Here is a 22,927-nt window from a genome sequence, read left to right as displayed (position 1 = left end):
CAGCAGTATTTATTTCAGTTTGCTGTATGTAGGTCAGTTATTTTCATAGCTATCTAAGTCTCCAGTGAAGTATTAGATTATTGACCTGTCTGAAAGTGTCTTTCATGTTGATGGCAGAAGAGCAACATTGCTTTTACAACTTGATTACTACAAACAGGGTGTATTATAAGATAGGTACTTTGCAATTGGATGATTAGGGATATATACCATACTTAGGGAATGAAGATTCAAAAATGAGGTCACAAAATGAAATCCAAACAACCAAAGTATTTTTCTGAAGGTCAGTGCAGTCCTTCATGTAATGTGTAAGTGAGTAATTTATTCTGCTGTAACTTGAGACACCAGGGAAGATCAATACCCAGAGTCTCTTACAGAGGATCTTATTATAATAATGTTCCATCAGAATTGGTTAGTCTTTTCTGGGCAAGCTTTATCATTAAGGTGGTCACTTGGACCATTTCTTCTGTCAGCCCATGCTAAGCACATTGTAGAATTTGCTTGGACCATATAGTCCTAGCAATCCTGTTGTAATAAATCACAAGATCACAAGGTGAAGAAGATTCTTTGGCCCACTTTGTTTTGGTCATTCGGGTACTTGACGTATGCAGAAATCCATCTCCATGCTTAAAAGTATCCAAACCAGACTGAGAGATCTGCAGGTATGTCACCTACACATGGAGATTTCCCTGGAGGGATGCACTCTCTCCCTGGAATGATACATCCCGCTTCCCTAATTCCAGAGAGTATTAGGCGTGGGTGAGCTAGAGTCAAGACTTCTGATTTTAATGTTCAAACCAGTTTGCTGTATTTGCTATAACACTTAGAGACAGGGAGACTTGGGGCTATTGTCAGCAAATAATATGGCCAGGTATTTGCTGCTGGTTGGAGTTTTGGACATATTTGAAAACCTTGTTTTGTAGAATCCCATAGGTTGTGTTGGGGCACTGCTGGGGTTTAACCAGCTAAAACCCCATAGCTTGCCTAGCTTGAGAGCGCTGTCTAGTAGGTTTTCCAAACTGCAGCTAGGACCACCCTAACTGTTAAGACTTTGGGTTGCGGGATTAACAGGAGTTGAGTGGGAAGAATTGTGTTTGCCCTATTGCATTTTATCTTTCCAGAATATTCTCCCTTCTGTCCTCCCATTACAGTAACAAGCTGCTTCTCCAATGTGTCCAATATTCTGGCCTCAACCATCCTTCTTGGTAAGCTATTCAGTTGTTAAATACCCTCTGGGTAAAGAAATACTTTCTGCTTTCTGTTCACAAATTGTTCTTTGTAACCCTCACCTGTTTCTTTTTCTACAGCCTTGGCATATAGATGTTAGGCAGCAAGGCAGCTGTTGAAAAAAAAGAATGTGAGTTTTTTAATAATAATACTTGTATTTCATATAGCATTTAATTTATTATCATATCTTTGAAACAACTCAAAGTAATTCACAAAATATACTGTCAAGTGAATTGACTGTATATATTGTGGAAGAATCACGGCAGCCAATTGTGCACAGCCGTGTCTTTACTTCCTACTCACATTTATGCCTTAATCACCTGACTCATACTAGTTTAGGCTTCTATGAATAGTGAGAGTACTCCAGAACATCGGTCAAGTTGCTGTTCTTCATGTGAGTGCTTGCGCAATGAATGTCACGAGCGTTTGCCTGGGCAATGAATGTCACGAGCGTTTGCCTGGGCAATGAATGTCACTAGCGTTTGAGACCTGAAAGACATTAATAAAATTAATCCTATCTTTGCACAATGTCCGACTACAAACAAACATCTCTAGCAGAGCCACCAGGAGCAAGAACCTTAGCTGAGTTCCTCCTCCTTAACATTAGCCACAAAAGCCTATTCAGGGAACCTGGTCTGAACCCAGTAAAGTGAACAGCTGTGATGTGACACAAGACCTCTTTTTTTCTTCCCCAGTTAGTTGCTTTGCAGAGACACACAACGGACAACCATCTATATAACAAGGAGTTCCCCTTGAGCTCCCTTCTTGAGTTGCTCCTGGCTGTCTTGTATCTATTTTATTGATTTGTAAAGATTGAAGGGAATTTGTGTTTCTTGATAACAGATTCAATATGATAATTATTATCAATCAAATCAAATTTCCTACTAAATATCTCAGACTTCCCCCAGTGTATGCTGGCAACCAGAGTCTGGGATTGATGCCCCAAGTGCAGTGGGAATGAGATTTGTTTTGTTATAAGGGGAAGGCAAATTCCACCCTTATTGACTATTAAGGTGACCGCTTTATACTTTGATTCCAATATCAGTAGGCAGCAACATTCCAGCTGCTTTGATGTATGTTACGATTGTAAATATGTGGAGAAAGGCATGGATGACTGGGATCATTTGTTTCATGAGGAAATATATCACCATAAGTGCTTGCTATAGAAATACAGCAATTAATTACTTATCTTATGCGAAAGTCACAATTGCTTACAAATGCTAATATTAGTATTATCCCCTCATACGTGTTTAATGCTGGAACCTTGCATTTTCATTTTGACTCAACAAAAGATACCCTCAGAATACTTGTCTGAGGGCATTTCGCCTACAAAATATACATTCGATTCACTTTCCATTATAGCCTGTGAAGTGCGTTGAGATGCCTCAATGACATGATAAGGCACTACATCAAATACAAGGATTATTATTATTATTTATTATCGTCCCCCATTATTGCAGGTTAGGTATTAATTCACAAACCTTCAATTCTAGATGGCTATTAATAATAATTGGATTTGCTACAGCACATAATCACGTCGTCGCGACCAAGGCCACTAAATTTACTGACAAATAAAGAATAAGATGTCCTTGCCTAGCAGGATTGGGCAAAGTATTAACTGGAAGATTGCCCTTGGTGTTTTCTAATCCTGATCCAATGGTGTTTCATTAAAGTGGCTTTTCTTTGTGAGTGAGTCTAGCTGGTGATTGTTGTCAAATGATTCAACAACAACAACTTGCACTTATGTAGCACCCTCCACCAGGGGTAGGAGCTCAGTGTGCTTAGAGAACCACAGTGTGATAATCAAACGATGCTAAGCTGATCCTCGCCCAGTATCAGCCAATAATCAAGCGTTGGAACAGTACAGACGACTTGAAAAACAGGAAAGTTAAAATGATTCTGCAAGGAATATTTTAGCACGCTCCTGCCAAATCATCAGCAAACGGAATCACATCGTGAATCTCCCCAATCCATTTGGTCTCCGTGACATGTCATGCAGTGCATTTACAAAATGGGATAAAGATTTTTTTTGTGAAGAGCAAGGATATTGTTCCAGACAAAAAAGGCTGTTATCTATAATTGCTCACCTGTCAAATGTTTCCAACTAATCCTGAAATAGAAATACATTGCTCTTAGCATTTTTGTGTTTAAGTGGGTTAACCTTTAAAATGCAACACGTCCATTCTAATACGGTAGAGCAAAATTTACTCGATGGCTGATATTTAGGTGTGACATTGCTAAAATCCTTGACAATATAATTTGCAGTACTGAATCAAAATCACCTAGCAGCTTCTCACCTTTCCAGGTGAAGCTTTTATTCTAAGGCATATATCACTCCACTGAGAGTGAGTGATGAACAGTCAAAAGTCTGGGACGAAAGTATGCAAAATTATCCTATGTTGGATTTCCCATTTCAAAAGGACATGCTGCTTTTTTGATTCCATCATCCTTTTACAAACTCCCCAAATTCCACTTGAATTCAGAATCTCCAGTGACCCAACTCAATTTGCACCTGGGTCTAGATGTACCTTTATCTTAGACAAAACTCTTAAATGCCATTTTAATTTGGAAGCTATTTTTCTCGAATTGTTTCAAGAACAGCAGGTAAATAACTTCAAAGTTAAAACGGAAATTTCAACTTGCCAAATTGTAGATGTTCTGAAATGCTGAATGACTAAAGTAAATCCTGACCCAGGTGGAAACTACCCTCATTCCTAAATCCTACACAGCAAAATAACATGACCCCTGCTCTGTGGCTATTCCCTCCATCTTGTGGATGGTTCTTGCCCTTGTGAACTTTGAGCTAAACTATGAGCAATGATTAGACAAACTAGGCCTCTTCAATCTTAGGAGGAGGTGACTCAGAGAGGACCTCATAGAGGTAAGCACAATTTCAAATGGGGATACAGAAGTAAAATCACATGAATACATTAAGATGCATCAAGACAGTAGAACAAGAGGATATAGGTTTAGAGTTGTAAAGGGCAATTGATGGAGGTATAGTGCAGTAGTTGTTCTGGAAGTTTGAGATCAGATGAGCCAAATTGGAGTTGAGGTACAGATCAGTCATAATCTTATAGAATGGCAAAACAGGTTCGAAGGGCTGAATGGCCTACCCCTGTTTCTTTGACGGGCCTTCTTTGTCCAAAGTGATCTTGTGAAAAAGGTTATTTTTCCTTTGTTATTTTAACATTTGCGTGGGATCTGTCAGAACCATTTATGAGCCAGAACGCATAAATTTAGTTTAGAAGTGAATTTACACAGAAAAATGTGAACATGGAAACAGGTCACTTGACTCAACCAATCCATTCTGATGTTTGGATGATTGAAAAAATAAATATTAAAGGGGTTCAGGTGTGAATAGGCAAATGGATTTATGAATAATAATAATCCTTGCATTTCATATAGCACCCCATCACATTTTTGAGAGTCTCAAAGCACTTCACAGAATATACTGTAAAGTGAATTGACTGTATTTTATGGCTGAAACACGGCAACCAATTGCGCAGAGCAGTGTCCCACAAACAGTCGTGGATTGAGTGGCAATTTTTTTTTTTTGGAAGGAATTATTACCCCTGGAAAAGCAATCCGCCAGTCGACTAACAACTGGGTCACTGCTTACTGCTTGCCCAACATTTTGCCCTGCCGGAATTTAAATTAGATGGTTCATGTGAAGAGGAAACAGCAGTGCAGCATTCATGGGCCAAGTGGTCTGTTTCTGTGCTGTAACATTCTCTGACGCTTTCCTGGATTGACAGAATGAGGTCTTCTTTCTCTGCCAGCTATAAGGGTACTAAATAAAATTAGACTGATCAAGGTTAACAAAGTTCCCAGTAGGTTTGACTCTACTGTATAAAACTGACCATTTTTATTGCATTGGTTATCTGATTCATACATGCTACACAAACATATTAGTGAATCTATAAAATGATCCCCCACGTGCAGTGAGGAATGTTCCTTTGCCTACAAATTCACAGTCACTACACATTTCAGTAAAATCCTGTGAAGCGCTTTGAGACATCTTGACAATGTGATGAGGCAAAATTACAAATGCGAGGAATATTCTTATCATAGGGTAAGATTATTTGGGCAGAATAAGGAAGCTTGATGATTCTGAACATGATCTATTGCATACCTGAATTACTTGAGTGAGCTTGAAGCCGACAGTGGGGAAGGTGGGGGATGAAATTATGCTGCTAAAGTTATCTATTGTACCAGCATGCATTTGGAATATGGAAATCCCATTCTAAGTGCACACAGTGAGTAACAACAACAACTTGCATTTATACAGTGGCCTTCATGTAGGGTAGGGTTCCAGACCACTTGACAATGGTAGAGTCTGACCCTGAGTCAGGGGAAGAGGGAGTGTGGAGGTGACCGTAATCACGGTCAAAAAGGAAAGTCTTTAGGCGGGACTTGAAAGTGGGGAGGGAGAGAGCAAGGCGGAAGGATTGAGGAAGAGAATTCCAGAGCTTCAGGTAGGCAACGACTGAAAGCACGGCCGCTGATGGTGGTAACCTTTACAAATTAGTAAAATTTCACTGCGTGATGTCTCGTTATCAATCAATTTATCTTGCATAGGCATAATGCATCACCATTTATTAAAAGAAATTGGCTTTTGTCCAATTTGTCTATTGTGCTTGAGGTAAGTGATGACTCTTTGGGGTTGAGCTGTTTCCAAGGTGAAGTCAACCCCACTAGAATATCAGAATCGAGTCAATTCTCTCCAGCAATGTTAGGAGTCTGGCCCCCGAGCCAGGTGGGTTTGCAGTACTCCAAAGCACTGTTAATGACAGATCAGCTGGCCTAGTCATCAACAACACTAGGAGGAGCAGGTCTGTCTGGGGCCAGGATTTCTCCCACTCGGCTCCTGTTAATCTTGTCCTTAATGGGTAGGGTGGTCCCAACTGGACAAGCAGAAGAAAGAGAAATTTCTACCTAGAAGTATAATAATAATCCTTGCTTTTTTAAATATGTCAGTGGTGAAAGCAAATTAGCAAATCAATAACATCTGTGTAAAATGCACTTTTTTGGGGATGTGTCAATAGAAATTTATTTCTGCAATGAATGTGTTTCTTTCAGTAGGAACACTGCAGTAATCAATGTCCATTCACACTTCTCAACAAGGTTAACAACAGCTGATGGGCAAGGAATGCTCTAATAGTGATGTTCAGGAGTGTGTTTGTTGGGATGAGGTAGAGTAATTGCCTCACAACAACTTGTGCTCCTGAATGTCAGTGATGCACTGTCAGAGCAAGAAGTTTTGACATTTTAGAAATATTAAATTACAACATAACCAAACAGTAGTGACACAATTCATAGCAAGTAGGTAACAGAAACCCTTGTTAGCGCACAGCAGTGTCCCACGAACAGCCATGAAGTGAATTAATCTATGTGCTGACCAATATTCTTTGGAGGACTATTGGTCAGCATACAGGGAGAAACTCCCTTCACTTTTTGAATAGTGCCATAGGATCTTTCCCCATCTTCATGTTGCGCCTGAAGACCTTCCTATCTGACCGTACCTGCGGTCACCTTCCCTCTCCCACCAGCTCAGCATCGTGCTCTGCTCCTGTTAAGCACTCTGGGAAGCTAACCTGCATGAGCGGCACTATATAAATGCAAGTTGTTGTTATTTGTTGTAGTAAAATCCACCTGAACAGACTTTGTTTAATATCTCATCCGATAAACAGCACCCCCAGCACTGCACTGGAGTGTCTGCCTAGATGCTGTGTTCAAAGTCCTGATGTGGAGCTTGAACCCACAACTTTCTGACCCAGATGCAAAAATCCTACCAACTGAACCAGCCTGACATTTAAAAGGGAAATCTAACAGGGATAATTGTTATGTGCCAGTAAGGTGAGATCTCTTTGATGATACAGACTTATAATAGTGCATTCAACATTCTAGTATATGGAACATTTTACAATAACAGGAATTCAGAAGCAACTTGACTTGGACTGTTGTCAGAGGCATAACTGACCACAATCTTTTTTTGTGCAGTAGTCATTGAGAATACATTGCTAATAATGATAAAGAGGAAGCAGATTGCAAATGAAAGGAAACCACATCACAAACTATGTGAAGTTGTTCAACTGAAGAAACATAAATACAGAAATTTCAGCACAGAGGAGGCTATATGGCCTATTATTGCACTACCATTTTCTTTTAAGTAGCCTATTTCCAACTATTCATGTTTCTAATTATTTTCCAATAACCTTTAATGGTTTTATAACGCAGGCGCTTATCTAGTTCCCTTTTGAATTATGCTGTTTTTTGGTTCAATACAAGCTTCCTCTATACAGCAACAACTTGTATTTATATAGCAGCCCTCACGCAGCATAGCATCCCAGAGCCCTTGACAGTGGTGGAGGCTGACACCGAGCCGGGGGAGTGGAGAGCGTGCAGTTGACCATAGGCACGGACGAAGAGGAAGGCCTTCAGGCGCGATCTGAAGATGGGGAAGGAAGGGGCAAGGCAGAGGGATAGAGGAAGAGTGTTCCAGAGTTTCGGGGCACAATGTCTGAAAACACGGCCACCAATGGTGGAACAGAGGGCACGAGGCACATGCAGAACGGAGGCCAGTCGAGCAGAGGCAGTGGGCTGGGAGTAAGCAGGTCTGAGAGGTATGGAGGTGCCAGGGCATGAAGAGATTTAAAAACTAATGTAGGATCTTGAAATTGAATAACCACAGCCATAGAGGTTTCTGTTTCACTAATCACAAAAAATCCTTGCTGGAGAATTCATTGTCTTGCATCTTCATTCTATACTAATCCTTCAGGGATGCTGTAGCTGGCAGACGCTATATCATGGTTTACCAGTGCAGAGGATGTTAATGATATTTCTCTCCTGTTGATTTAATCTTCATAAATTTTACATCCAAAGCAAGTATTATATTCCTAATGCAGCGCGCTGAGAGAAATCAAGGACATTATCTTCCCTTGTACCCGGAATGCACCTTAATCTCAAAGCTCTCTGATAAAGTACTTGCAGCTGCATCAGATGATTATTACAATCCTTGCATTTTGGTTCCTTGGAGGTACAACTGATAAATCAGAGGCAGCTGTTTGAGCTGCTGACTTCTCAGGTACGAGGATTGGTTAAAGCTGCCTGATTCTTTTGACTTTGTGTTTCTCGGTGTGCAATGGGGTGCTTTGAAGTTAAACTCTATTGCTGAATACTTTTATTGTCAATTTGAGATAAACTTCACAAATTTACAGCTTATTAACCAAACAGTAATTTGTTTTTTGCATTGGCATCAGCAGTACCACCAGTGAATACATGGTACTAGAGAGATGATCAGGCCTTTACATACAAAATTAAGGAATTTTACAAAATTCAATTTGAAGGATAGTTAGGGATCTTTAATATCAGGGTTTTACACAATAAACTCTCAGATATTTTAGTAATGAGGCATTTTCTTCCCCAAAATGCCAATTATCCAATTCATCAATTTATTTTAGAGGAAACTCAATGCATAGTCTAAGGGGTATTTAAATTCATGACACTGCGGTGAAGTATGAGCTGACAGGAATTTCCTTTTAAGTAGTAAAATTTAATGAAAGATTAGCAAGGTTATAAATAATCAAAATTATATATTTCATCAAATCAAATAAATTCATACAACGGGTTAGTAATCAAGTTCATTCTTACGACGGTTAGTAATCAAATTAATTCTTACGACAGATTAGTAAGCAAACTAACAGGTTAGTAAAGTTCACTGCAGTGGGTTAATCGGCTCAATATAGTGGCTTTGATGGAGCAATCGACGTTGCATCGATCCATGTTGATTGTAGTTTATCTCTTTCCTCGAGATCATTGTGAATAGCTGCTCCGTTCCCAAAACTCAGCTCTTCTCTTTAAGCTCAGCTCTTCCCCTTTGTTGAGAATTATCCTTACAATAATACCTTGCAAAGACATACACATCAATCTTGTAAACATATCTGGAATTTAGCTTTATTAAAAACATATTTTGAGTCAGACAGAATAACCCCTTCTCTGATATCCTATAGCTCAGTAGTTAGACCACTCGCCTCACAAGCGAGAGAACTGGCTTTGATTCCCAGCAGGGCAAAACTTTGGGTAAGCTTCCTTACTCCACATCCCTGATAATAATACTTAACAATAAAAAAATTATCAAATTGGTCACTTGAATCCACGACTGTTTGTGGGACATTGCTGTGCGAAATTGGCAGCCGTGTTTCGCTCACAAATATACAGTCAATTCACTTTACAGTTTATTCTGTGAAGCGCTTTGAGACGTCTAGAAGACATGAAAAAGCATTCTATCAAATGCAGGAATTATTATTATATCCATAGTTGTCAACATCTTTTCACCTTTATCAAAATTCCAACAACTTGTTTCAAACATCTTTGTCTGCCCACAATTATGCTGAAGAAAGCTTTGTTCCATAAATATCATTTCCCTCGTTTTCCATTGTCCTTGGCCTTCATGCATCAGTGTACATAGTCAGCTATCAAATCAAGCAACTTAGAATTCTGGAATTGCTTACAATATGAGGGAGAAGGAAATAGATGGATGAAGAGGAGTGGATGCTCATGTAGCGTACAAACACCAGCATGGATGAGTTGAGTTGAATGGTCTGTTTCTGTACTGCGCACTCCATGTCATTTTATGAAGCTGTTTATTCGGTTACTTTGGCTTCTGGAATGCAGAATCAATACAGCTGATTGACGCAGCGATTGATCATTCACAGATGAACCCTGTGATAGTAGTAGTGTACAGGCAGCCTCTGAACAGCACTGTAGGTACATAACACACTTCAGGACGTATTAGTTAGAGCACCCACCTCGCAAGCGAGAGAATGCAAGTTTGTTTCCTGGACTGGGCGAAACCTTAGACAAGTTTCCTTATTCCAGATGCCTCTGTTTCCCGGGTGTTAGTCGATTGGCGGATCACTTTCTCAGGGTAATAATCCCTTATTAATAACTCACGACTGTTTGTGGGACACTGCTGTGCGCAATTTGCTGCCGCATTTCACCCACAAAATATACAGTCAATTCACTTTACAGTATATTCTGTGAAGCTCTTTGAGACATCTCAATGACAAGATACACTTCTATAACAATATGAGTTTATTGGCTGAAGGGATACGTGGAATGATTGATGAGTTTCTAGACACCAACGAATTTGCAATTGACCAGCTACACTTTCGACTGTAATTGACAGAAGCTCAGTGGAGAGACCGGGGAGTAGGGCAGTGACTAGAAATCAGAACACAGAACTCGAGGCTCATTCTCCATTTAATGCCCAGGTTAGTTACAGTATAGGTTAGACCCAGCATAAAGCTCCCTCTACCCTATCCCATAAAACCTGTCCCAGGTCAGCTACAATATGGGTTAGAAACGGATTAAAGCTAGGAAGATTAAAGCTACATTATCCGCAAAATACACAGTCAGTGCACTTTGCAATATATTCTGTGAAGCGCTTTGAGACGTCTCAATCACATGATAATGCGCTATATCAAATTCAAGGATTATTTATTGTTATAACAAATGCAAGAATTATTATTGTATGATTATTATTACTGCTGGTGCCCAAGTATGATATTTAGCACCAGAATCACACATCTGTTGCCAATGATGTGAGAGTGAAGGAGATGCTTGGAGTTAAACTGTGAAAATCTTTGTCATGTTTACTGAGTACCTTTAGGGTGACCAGGAACATAAATCAATGCAAAATGTTTTACCCAGGCTTTTGCACCAAACTTTTCACCTCAACTTTCTCCTTTTTTTTAAACAAAAAAGTAGATTGCAAATGCCCTCCAAAATACCTATCTTTTTATTTTATAGATAACATAACTTTAATGATCCCAATGCCCATGTTCAGTAGCTTTGACAGTAAGAGTTTAGAACAACTTGCACTTGCATGTCGCTTTTTGCGTGGAATGATAGCCTTGAAATGTTTCCCGAAGGTGACTGGCTTTACTGAGCAGGGAAGAAAGAAGAGAAATTTGAGGATGTTGATCAAACGCACCATCAAAGAGATATTTTTGAGAGGGTTTCAAGGTAAAGCAGCTACAAGGGAAAGGCCTCCTCACCCCAAGGGATTGTGAAACAAAAACAGAAGTTGCTGGGAAATCAGCAGAACTAATGAAGGGTTGTGGACCTGAAACCTTGACTCACTTTCCTTTCTCCATAGATGCTACCTGACCTGCTGAGAGTTCCCAGCGACTTCTGTTTTTGTTTCAGATTTCCAGCATCTGCAGTATTTTGCATTTTGTTTAAACCAAGGGATTGTAAGTTTGAATTCCACCTTTGGCTGTTCTTTGAACTCACCATCAACCAGGCAGTTGTTGCTTGTCAACTGTTCACTCTGTTGCTGGATAAAGTGCAATATTTGGGGCATGAATATGAGCAGTTGAAAGCACTGGATTTCTCAGGTGTAACCTCCTAGCAACAACAGGAAGCCGCAGGCAAAATATTAGGAAGAAATAATACAAGTACAATAATATGGCTCTCCTGAAATGTATACATTAGATAGCAGCAGCATTCTGATTCATCAAATGGCTTAACTCAAGCTGAGTTAGACAAATATCCCATTAAAGTGACACTCAAATGTTATAATCCTCTGCCATGAACCACAATGGTGACCAACGGCACCTGACTGGTTTCAGCCAAAACCACTGTGAAAAGTGATGATTGCGTTCAAGGTTTAAGGCTGGGGCAAGGCAAAGATACTACTACGTAGTGGTCCAGAGAACAGGGCAACATGCCTAAAGCTTGCTCACTAATGATGGGTGGGGGATGTGGAGCATTTCATAATTATTGACCTGGTTTGACCAGTACTTTTTTTGGGGGGATGAGGTAATTACCACTGGTGATAATTATACAGAGTACTGTTTAACACATCACATATCACATTTTTCATACATATAGGGGTTGAAATTCCATTATGCAGTAGATACAGTAATTAGAATGCATTGAGTCGATCAGACAAATGGGCACACAAATGAGTAGTCAACATTTGAGAGGTAGAAAGAGAAAACACACAGCATAGCATATTGATGTAGATATATTGGAGTAAGGTAACTTACTGAAGGTTTTGCCCTGCCCGGGAATGTAACCCAGGTCCTCTCACTTGCAAGGCAAGTGCTTTCACCACTAATCTACAGGACTCCAATCAACTGCCCACAGAAATTTGTCATGTGAATTTACTTAACCTGTCAATTCACTCCTCAAATTACTAACAACCAACTGCACTTTTCCTATACAGAGCACAGAATATCAAGCCACAGTCACCCCAAAACATAATATGTAGGGGCATTGGAGCATAACCTGAATGAAGTACCTGGAATTCAATTTCAGGATAGCATTCACATTCGGTGTTTTAATTTCGGCCACAAAATATACAATCAATTCACTTTACAGTGAAGCAATTTGAGACGTCTCGAAGATGTGATAAGGCACTATATCAAATGCAAGGATTATTATTCTTATAGGTAGCGAGTTGCTGCTCTTACCAAGGCTGTCTAACACACCACTAAACAGAAATGAGGTGTCCACCAAGCTGACCACAGGGGAGGAAAATATCACAAGTGATGCTTCAAGATGTACTTCAGCTTTGCATTTTCAGCTGCTAGTATAACAGCATTGACATCCATCCACTCACGTGGATTCAAGGGTTTGCGCACAAGGAGATTACTATGGAGGTAAAACAAATTGAAGAATTACATATAAATGAATGCAGGTCAGATCTCTTAAGGGAATGAATGCTTTTTTGAATGACCTTGGTTTAAAAAAAATCCAAACCAACAACAACATGTTTATTGTATACTTTCCCAGATGTTTATTGGAGTCATTAGCATCTGTTTAAAAGAATCAGGCTGTGGTTTGTTCACAGTCAGTCAGTGATTGCAAGGCGTTCATCCTGTTTAGGTGATTCCTACCTATTTCTCCCTTTAAATTTCTCCCTGCTTACTGATTCCGATGTAATTGGAACCAAGTAGACCCCTGTGTATGAAAACAAGAACAGTGCTCGATTTAATGGCACTTCAATAAGCTGTCATTACCCTCCCAAACTGTTGGCTGTGGATGCTACATGAAGTCTGAGGAAAGTCCCAGATTATAGTGTGCCTTTTTCTCAGATTTCAGTCAGATATGAACTGCTTTATTATAAGGAAAAAGCAAAGTGCAATTTTTTTCAAAGTGGCTAACTTTTTTCTGTTTAACATGTAAGAAAATTGTACAAAGATTGAATTTTGTTCTTTCTTTGGAATTCACCAATATAGCAGTCACTATATTTCATAGCAATTCCCTGTGAAGCACGTTGACAAATGCAAGCATCATTATTATTGCAGTGTTAACCTCGTCTGTGAGCTCAAGATCTAATGTGGACTTTGAAAACACGTAAAATACCCAGAAACAAGAATGCTACAAATTGCTCAAGCCAAGCTGAGTCTAAGGTTCACCAGAGCTGGCAAGGTTTAAACATAATTATTCACTGCTATTTGTGAGCTATTCCTTGTGCAGATTAAGCATATTTTTTGTCTATGTAAGAGTAATCACTACAGTCTGGCTCTCTCGGCTTTCAAGGTTCTCCTAAACTGTCTTTTTAACCACTTTACCCATACACATTCAAACTCCATTTCTTGACCTATGCCCTTCCTCTTCGGATGTTGCTTTATGTCAGGGTGGTCCAACAGGCGGCCCACGGGCCGCACCAGGCCTGACGGATGATTTTATCTGGCGTGAGACCATTTCCAACTTCCTTTTCTCCCCCCCCCGACGAACTGTCCTTTCACAGCAGCGCAGGGAGCCGGGAGGATGCAGCACGGAGAGTGGAGATAATGCCAGCCGTTGTTGCAGTCTGTTAGCAAGCCCCTTCTGAGCTGAGGGAAGGGCACCCTGACAAGCAAGTGGGCTCCCACCCCAAGCTCAAGTGCCTCACTCTCAGTGTTGAGTACTTTGAGATGACCTTCTAATGTGAAAAAGGCGCTATGTAAATGTTGCTTGTGCTTCTAGAAGGGAAACACAAAAATATTGCAAACGCAGCCCACGAACCTTTCTCAAATAGGGCATCCAGCCCTCGGTAGCCAAAAGGTTGTACCATCCTGCTTTATGCGATTGATGCTGTATGCATTCAAGTTATTATTGCTGTACTCTTCAAGCAATTCAGTGTGTGAAGCCTTTTAACCCATTTCGTTATTATTATTTCAATGTGAAAAGGTGCTGTAGAAAATTCAAGTACCGTATTATTGAATTGCTCCTATTGATTTTCAAGCAAGACTGTTTTAATGATTTGATTTATTATTTATTTAACAATCGAGAGTTCAACAACCGACCTTGATTATCCAAAAATATCCCCTTACCTTATTAGCCTTGCATAGGTTTTAAATTGCTACCTTGAGCACTGACCATGCAGTTTCAGATTTACTTGACAGACATAACTGAATGTCATCAGATATCAGCTTTCTGGATCGTTGGCTATTTTTAACAACAGTAATACTGGTAATGCAGCATGGATACGGTTATACATGTTAGTTCTGTTCTGGTTCACACATACCCTTTTTGAATAAATTGCTACAAATTTTCTTTATTTTAGCTTTTGGGGCAAGCAGCTGAACAGAATGATAAATGCCTTTTCTCACTCAAGGAATCTTCAGAAACAATTTTGAATTTACTGTCTAGATTGATGCTCCAGTGCAGTGCCATAGATAGCACCTGAATTGCTGGAGGCATCATCTGCGCCTGTTCTGGTGGGCATTAAATATCCCATGGCACTATTCGTAAAGAGAAAGGAGTTTCGCCCAATGTTCTGACCAACAATAATACCCCAGACAAAAAATGATGGTGCACTTTACAACTGTTTGTGGGACATTGCTGTGTACAAATTGTCAGTTTAATTTGCTTACAAAATACATACTCACTTCATAATATCCTATGAAACGCTTTGAGACATTTTAACAATGTGGTAAGGAACTACATACTCAAATTCAGGGATAATTTTGTTATTAATAATTTAAACTTTTGTAAATTTTATTTTAAGAAGGTGACATGACTTTTCAGTCAGGGCAAAGATGGAAAAGATGGAAGTTATTAAATTGACACGATCAAGTTTTCTACTGCAGCCTTTTTGATTTGAGTGTAGCATTTCTTAATGTGTCAGAGGTTATGTGTTTCCCTGTGTGGATTACCTTTAAAACAATAGGATTTCTTTCCTTTTTTTTGTATTGTCGCTATATTACAGGCACTAGTTTGAAATGGTGCCTACAGTCGCTAATGTGAACTAACAGCCTGGAGCTATACTGATTGCTCTGCATCATTCTCACTGCATCATTCAGTAGAACCAAAGAGAAGCTAAGCACATGCTTAATATGTGCCATTAAATCCGAGCCCACTTACCAGTTAATGTTTAACAATATTAAAGAGCCACAAGTCCCACCAGTTCTTTCTCTCTTTTTCTTGTCAAATAAAGATCAGAATTTGTTCTTGGCTTAATCCCACTTGTTACTGGACAGAGACTATCCAACCGGGTCAAAGAGGAAACCTGTCTCAGTCGTTCAAACACTTGGTTCAGCAGTAGCACTCTGGGTCATAAAGTTACGGGTTCAAGCTTCACATCAGCACTTGAACTCACATAGTCTAAGCTGACACTTATGTGTTAGGAGTGTCTTGTATTGTCTCAGGTGCCTTCAAGGCTGAGACTGATAGATTTTTTAAAAATAGAGGCATTAGGGGATGTGGGGATAGGGCAGGTAATTAGAGTTAGGTCTGAAGATCAGCCATGATCTTATCGAATGGCGGGGCAGGCTCGAGGGGCCGAATGGCCTACTCCTGCTCCTAATTCTAATGTTCTTATGTTCTTATCCTTTGAATGAGAGATTAAGCTGTCTGCCAGCTCAGATGGACACTAAAAATGGTTCTTTTTGAAAAGAGAAAGGAGTTCTGTGAGGGTATCCTTGTCAATGATGCCCCCAAGTAAAAATGGTCACTGGTTGTTTCCGGGACATTGCTCTGCGCAATTGGGCGGCCGCATTTGCCAACAAATAAACAGTCACTACACTTCATAGTAAATTCTGTGAAATGTTTTGGGATGTCCTCCTGATGTGATGGGCACAAAACCAAATGCAAAGATTATTATTAATAATCACAGATCCCATTGATCAAACAATTATATGCTAACTCAGAGAGCCATAATTTTTTTAACCACAAAATATACAGTCAATTCATTTTACAGTATATGCTGTGAAGCACTTTAAGATGTCTCGAAGACGTAATGAAGCGCTTTAACAAATGCAAGGATTATTATTTATTTTTCTGTAATTTTTTGAAGAATAAGGTATATAAAGTAATTATGAGGGTTCTGTCATAGTAGGCTCCTGGTCAAAGAATGGTTTGTAAGTCCAAGCAATTCTGTATTGAGCTGAATTATTGACATCTTTGTGTGCAGTTAGAGTTTTTTGAACACTTAGAGCAGACAGACCCCCAACTTCCAACACCACCCCAACACACACACAACCTCTCACTCAACTACTGCAAGAAGAATGGTCCCTTACATGCCTCTCCCACATGATAACCTGCATGCTCACAAATCACACTCTCCCAGGCTCTCATGTCCTGTGTTGCATCACATCTCACTCAGTCAAAAAATACTTTACAGTTTCAGAATTTGCATATGAACTGTGAATGCAAATAACCAACATCCAGCATTTTAATCTGAGATGAAATCGTTAATTGTTGAAGGGGGTGGGTAAAAAATACTTTCAGTAAAACCTATTTTATTCTTCACTGATTCTATAAATGAATCAGTAGGGTATGGGAAAAGAACAAATCATTAAAGTATAGTGGGGGTGCCAGCACCAACATTGGGTTGATGGGCTGAAATGTCTCCTTTCATGCTATAATTTCTCTGTTCTGGTGCTACTGTTGATACATTTATTAACCTTGGCATTGTGATCTTATAATAGGGAAATGCTATTATGGGCTCACACCTCCAAGGTTAGGAAAGTAACCAGCAATCAGAGAATTGCCTCCAGAGTTTCTAATTATATGGATTTGAAATTTGAAGAGACAACCCAATTTAAAAGACTTGAGTTGAAATCAGAGTTGAACTTTCGATCATTCAGGGTTGAAGCTGAAACTTCAGATAACAATCCCTGATGTTGACATTATTTATTCATACAACCCTGCAAGCAAAAATATAGCATGGCAAGTGATCTAAACAAGTAAATGGAGTGCTTTGACTAGAGGTATATAAAAATACAAAAAAACGCCACCCATTCATAATAATTACATAGATTAATATGAGTTTCACCAGTGGGGTTAAGTTCCATTTAACTTGAAAATGTAAAGGGAATATTGAATTTTATGATCTCTTGAATCTGCAAGCACAATTGAGAAAGCAGAATTTATTTTTAAAATCCAATAACACATGTTTTAAGGTCAATGCATCATTAATTAAAGGCTGAAAGAGTTTGTCCTTAGAGAAAACTTTTAATTATCATAGTTGAACATATTCAGCATCCCAAACTGTTTCACCATTGTTATTGCTGAAAAAAAGTATTTTAAATCAACTTGACACTATCAAAAAGGATAGAAATCTGATATTTCAGAGACCTTAGTAAACATGTGTAGTGGAGTGATACTTACACTCATCAGGTGGAAGCAAAATAAAACTAATTTTAGGGACATTTTTTACACTTTTCAACACTAACTAAGGTGGTAACTTTTGTGGCATTTCATAATGCATTCGCTGTGATAATTATGTGCGACAATGCAATTTTCATTCCAAGGTTTCAAACAATGTGAACAGGGATTCAATCTTCCATCCTCTGATTCATAAGGATGATCTGTATGAAGAGTGCTAAGAAATTTACAAAACATCAATAACTTGGCAACCTCCTAATTTAGCAGTTGGTTACCATGTCAATAATTGGATTTCCTATGCAACACTGATTTTTGAGTTATGTAAATTTAGTAGTTAAAATCAATTTGAGTAATATGCAATATAAACGTTCACCCCTCGATTTTCATTTTTCACTCTTAACAGTCGAAGAAGCAGATTCCGTGGATGGAAGAACCAAGGTCAAACATGTGAGTAGAATAACATTAATACACTAAGGGCAAAAGTACAGAAGGCAAAACTTCCTTTAATTCTGCATTGTTTGATACTAATTTATCATTATTACACAGAGAAATCACAAGGATGGCTAGCACAGGAATTGAAAAAAATCATATCGGTGAGGTACAGAGCAACATAAGAAAGAATGGAATGAGAAAAAGCATCTAGCCCATGAAACTTCACTTTGTGAGTAGACCATGCTTATCATGTGTTCCATTGCAACACTTAAAGTTTCTAACAATAACAATAATGATATTCCTTGCATTTGATATAGCACCTTTTCACGTCATTGAGACGTTTCAAAGTGCTTCAGAGAATATACTATAAAGTGAGTTGACTGTATATTTTGTGAGTTAAATGCAGCAGCCAATTCTTCACAGCAGTGTCCCACAAACAGTCGTGGATTGAGTGACCAATTTTTAAAAAATTGAGATTACTACCCCCAATGTAATTTGTTGGTGTAGGAGTAACTATTTCATCAAAGGATAGTGAGATTGTAGAACTTGTTGGTTGAATCGCACAGTGAATCAGACAGTGTAGAGGCATTCATGTGAGGGAGACAGGGATAGAAGAGTATCGGAAGGAATAAGGAATGGGTGATGCCTCCTTGGAAGATAAACACTGATATAGACTGGTTAGGCCAAGTAGCCCGATTCTACCCTGTTCATTTTTTGTAAATCTTTGTGAATTCAAGATTATCCATTCCCCAAACACCATTATTCAAATCAAAAACTGGTCGCTAAGAACAATCAGCAGGTCAGGCAGCATCTGTGGAGAATCATAGAATTATACAGTACAGAATAAGACCATTCGGCCCATCGTGTCTGTGCTGACTCTTTGAAAAGAGCTATCCAAATCAATTCCATTCTCCTACTCTCTCCCCATAGCCCTGCAAACTTGTCCTCCCCAAATAATTATCTAAATTATGAGAAAGGAGAGTGAGTCAACGTGCCGGGTCCATAACCCTTCATCAGAACTGGAGCATGTTGGGGAGGAGTGGTTTTAAGGGTTAACAGAGAGTGGGGAGGCAGAGCAAGGAAGACAAAGGAGAAAATGGGGTAGAGGACAGAGGTTGAAGTTGAGGTGTTATAGTCTGAAATCATTGAAATCAATATTGAGACTGGAGGGCTATTCAATACTTTGCACAAACAACAGCCCCCTTTCCTCTAGCCCAGCAATACAAAAGCAATAATTTCCCGCAGAGGCTTGCTTTTCACCGTCTACATTTAAACATATAATTGATGAGCTACTTATGAAATTTCTTTTGAACAACTTAACCAGCAGCTATTGGTTTTTTGAGGATTTTGTTCCACATATCCACTATCTTGGTTCACAGAAACACATTTTCTATTTGCTGGTTCTGAAGTGAGGAATCTTTCTCTGCAGAATGGGGTGGGGAAGAGGGAATTGAAAATTCACCAATTTGCCTACATTTAGAGAATACAGATGTCTATTGCCAGAATCCAAGATATAGATGCATTAAAGTGTGCATTCTGCTGGATTTGAACCAGCTAAAACAGTGCAGTTTACCACATAAATCCATGGGTTTGAGCTTCTACTGGATGGATAACTGGAGCAGATTGGTGAGCAACACAACGTACATTACCACCATCCTGCAGATCACAGGCAGGATACACACTATAGTGTATCAAACGTTAACTCCAGTTGAAGGTGCAAAGTTTCAGAAATTCCTGAGCATCCACATACCAGCCAGGGTGTCCCCTCAGATATTATGATTAATTTTGACATCTCGTTAGCATTTTGTACTCGATTCTTTAGAAAAATATTTGTGAGAGGTGAAGTGTTGCAGAGAATGCCTTGGTTGACATATTGAATATGACACTTGATGGTAATAATAAAAATAATAATAATCCTTCCATTTGATCTAGCACCTTATCATTTCACCAAAATGTCACAAAGGCTTCACAGGATATGTCGGTTTTAGCTATGTGTTTGCGGGCAAAACACAGCAGATAGTTTGAGCACCGCAGTGTCCCATAAACAGCCATGGAGTGAGTAACTCATTTTATTTGGGGGATTTCTTAGCCAGGAAGCCGGGAGAAACTCCCTTCTCTTTTCAAATAGTGCCTTGGGATCTTTAAGGTCCACCTGAAGAGGCAGACGGGACCTCAGGTCAAACTTTCATGTGAAGAACAGCACCTCTTTCAATACAAAATACTGCATCGGAGTGTCATCTTAGACTATGTGATTCCAAGTCCCGATATAGTGCTTGAACAGCCACAGCCCTCTGATTCAGAGGTGAGATTGCTACCAAATACTTGAGGAACTTAGATTGATAGCTAGTTTTACAGTAATTCACTCTGGAAAATTCATTGATTTTACTATTTACAATTTGCAGATTAATTCAGTTCTGACACTGCTAAACTCATTATATCCTCTAAGTAAGTTCCTCTGATGTCATCAGCTCTTTCTATTTAAACAAAAGTACACGTAAAGGCAACAGTCTGGTGGTTCAGTTCAGAGATAACAATGCTCCGTAATGAAAAAAATTCCCCAAATCAGCCTCAAGCATGTTCAGGTTAAATGATTATGTGTGCATTTGATACAATAATAATCTTTGCATTTCGTATAGTGCCTGATTACATCTTCGACATGTCTCAAAGCACTTCACAGAATATACTATAAAGAGAATTGACTGTATATTTGTGGGCCAAACTTGGGAGCCAATTCGCACAGCGGTACAACAAAACAAACAACTTGGATTTATATAGCCCCTCCACGCCGGACGGCGTCTCAGAGCACTTCACAATAATGGATCCCGGGGCCGAGCCAAGGGGAGGCGGAGGAAGGTGACCAAAGGCGTGGTCAAAAAGAAAGGTCTTTAGCCGAGACCTGAAAATAGGAAGAGAGGGGACGAGGTGAAGGGAGTGAGGAAGGGAGTTCCAGAGCCTCAGGGTGTAGTGGCTGAAGGCATGGCCGCCGATGGTGGAGCGGAGGATTCAGGGGATGAGGAGCCCAGACCTGGTGGAGTGAAGGCAACGGGTACTGTTGTGAGGAGAGAGGAGGTCAGAGAGGTAGGGGTTGCAGAGGAGTGGAGGGATTTGAAGACAAGAGTGAGGATCTTGAAATCAATCCTCTCTGGGACAGGCAGCCAGTGCAGTCTGGCAAGGACTGGGGTAATTGGGGGCCGGAGTTTGGTGCGTGTAAGAATGCGAGTGGCAGAATTCTGGATGACCTTGACTTTATGGATGGTAGTGGATGGGAGATTGGCAAGGAGGGCATTTGAATAGTCCACCGAGAGGTGACAAAGGCGTGGACCAGGGTTTCAGCGGCGTTTGAGGAGAGGTATTGGTGGAGATGGGCGATACGTCGGAGGTGGAAGAAGGCGGTGCTGGTGAGGGACTGGATGTGGGGGAGGAAGGATAATCGGGGGTCGAACCTGACGTCTAGATTGCTTACGGGTCGGAGAGTTTTAGGGTGAGGTCAGATAGGCGGAGGAGGTGAAAACCGTGTGATTTAAGACATTGACAAGTGCCAAGGAATATGGCTTCCGTCTTGTCAACATTTAGCTGAAGGAAATTTGCGTTCATTAAGCTCCTGATATCTGACAGGCAGGCTGACAGAACATCAGGGGACTGGGAGTCACAAAGTGATGTGTAAAAATAGAGTTGGATGTCGTCCGTGTACACGTGGAAGTGCTACCCCATGTCTGCGTATGACATCGCCAAGAGGGAGCATGTAGTTCAGAAAGAGGAGGGGCCAAGGATGGATCCTTGAGGTACCCCACAGATGAGAGCGGGAGGAAAAGCCATTTGTGGAGCTGTACTGCTGAAGATTCGTGAAGTAGGACTCGAACCAGGCAAGTGTGGTCCCTCTGAGGTGGATGACGGAGGAAAGGAGTTGGAGGAGGATGGTATGATCAACTGTGTCAAAAACTGTGGAGAGGTCCAGGAGGACAAGGAGGCAGATGGCGCTCTGGTCACAGATAAAGTATCCCACAAACAGTCGTAGATTGAGTGACCAAATTATTTTTAACATTTATTGTGGAGGAATTATTACCCCCAGAAAAGTGATCTGTCAATCAACTAACAACCGAATTCCTACTTACTGCTTGGTAAACAGGCATGTTATAGCACCTTTAATATGAAAATATTTCAAAGTGCTTCACAAAGTTTTTTTTCTAAAGTATAGTGACTTTATATTTGTAGGTGAATGAAACAATTAATTTGCGCACAACAATATTCTACAAACCGGGGGATCAGTGGCCTGGGATTAAGGTGAAACTCCCTTCTCTTGAAGATCTTTGAGATGTCTCGATGACGTGACAACATCTAAATTAAATGCAAGAAGTATTATTATTATTTTTTCAAATAGTGCCATGGGAACTTTAATATCCATCTGAATTGGCAGATGGGATCTCGTTTTAACTTTTCATTCAATGGATGTTTTGTACTCGCTCTATCCTGTACAGAAAAGGCAAGTGATTAAGAGCAGTGCAATCTGATGTTCTCTAAGCCTCCCATAACACTAATTGTAATTTCCATATAACTTCATTGCTCATGATTTATTAATGTGCCTAGTATAAAAGCATCTGTCCCTTATTAACAGTTTTCCGTTTTTGTAGTTAAGTTCTATAAAGATCTCTACTATTACTTACTA

At 39.9% G+C, this 22,927-nt stretch overlaps 2 long non-coding RNA genes across 2 annotated transcripts; one reads left to right on the top strand and one right to left on the bottom strand.

Moving 5' to 3' along the window:
- Window positions 1-1,307: 1,307 nt before the first annotated feature.
- On the top strand, window positions 1,308-18,465 carry LOC103176222. The gene is made up of 3 exons (XR_487575.2): window positions 1,308-1,354; window positions 18,236-18,279; window positions 18,379-18,465. It is a non-coding gene; the product is annotated as an uncharacterized LOC103176222 (long non-coding RNA).
- Window positions 8,879-15,716, bottom strand: LOC103176221. The gene is made up of 3 exons (XR_487574.2): window positions 15,589-15,716; window positions 12,708-12,888; window positions 8,879-9,131 (listed from the first exon to the last, which is right to left on the bottom strand). It is a non-coding gene; the product is annotated as an uncharacterized LOC103176221 (long non-coding RNA).
- Window positions 18,466-22,927: the final 4,462 nt, after the last annotated feature.

Source organism: Callorhinchus milii, unplaced genomic scaffold, assembly GCF_018977255.1.
Source record: "Callorhinchus milii isolate IMCB2004 unplaced genomic scaffold, IMCB_Cmil_1.0 Scaffold2, whole genome shotgun sequence".
Taxonomy (NCBI): domain Eukaryota; kingdom Metazoa; phylum Chordata; class Chondrichthyes; order Chimaeriformes; family Callorhinchidae; genus Callorhinchus; species Callorhinchus milii.
This window is presented reverse-complemented; position numbering and strand designations above follow the sequence as displayed.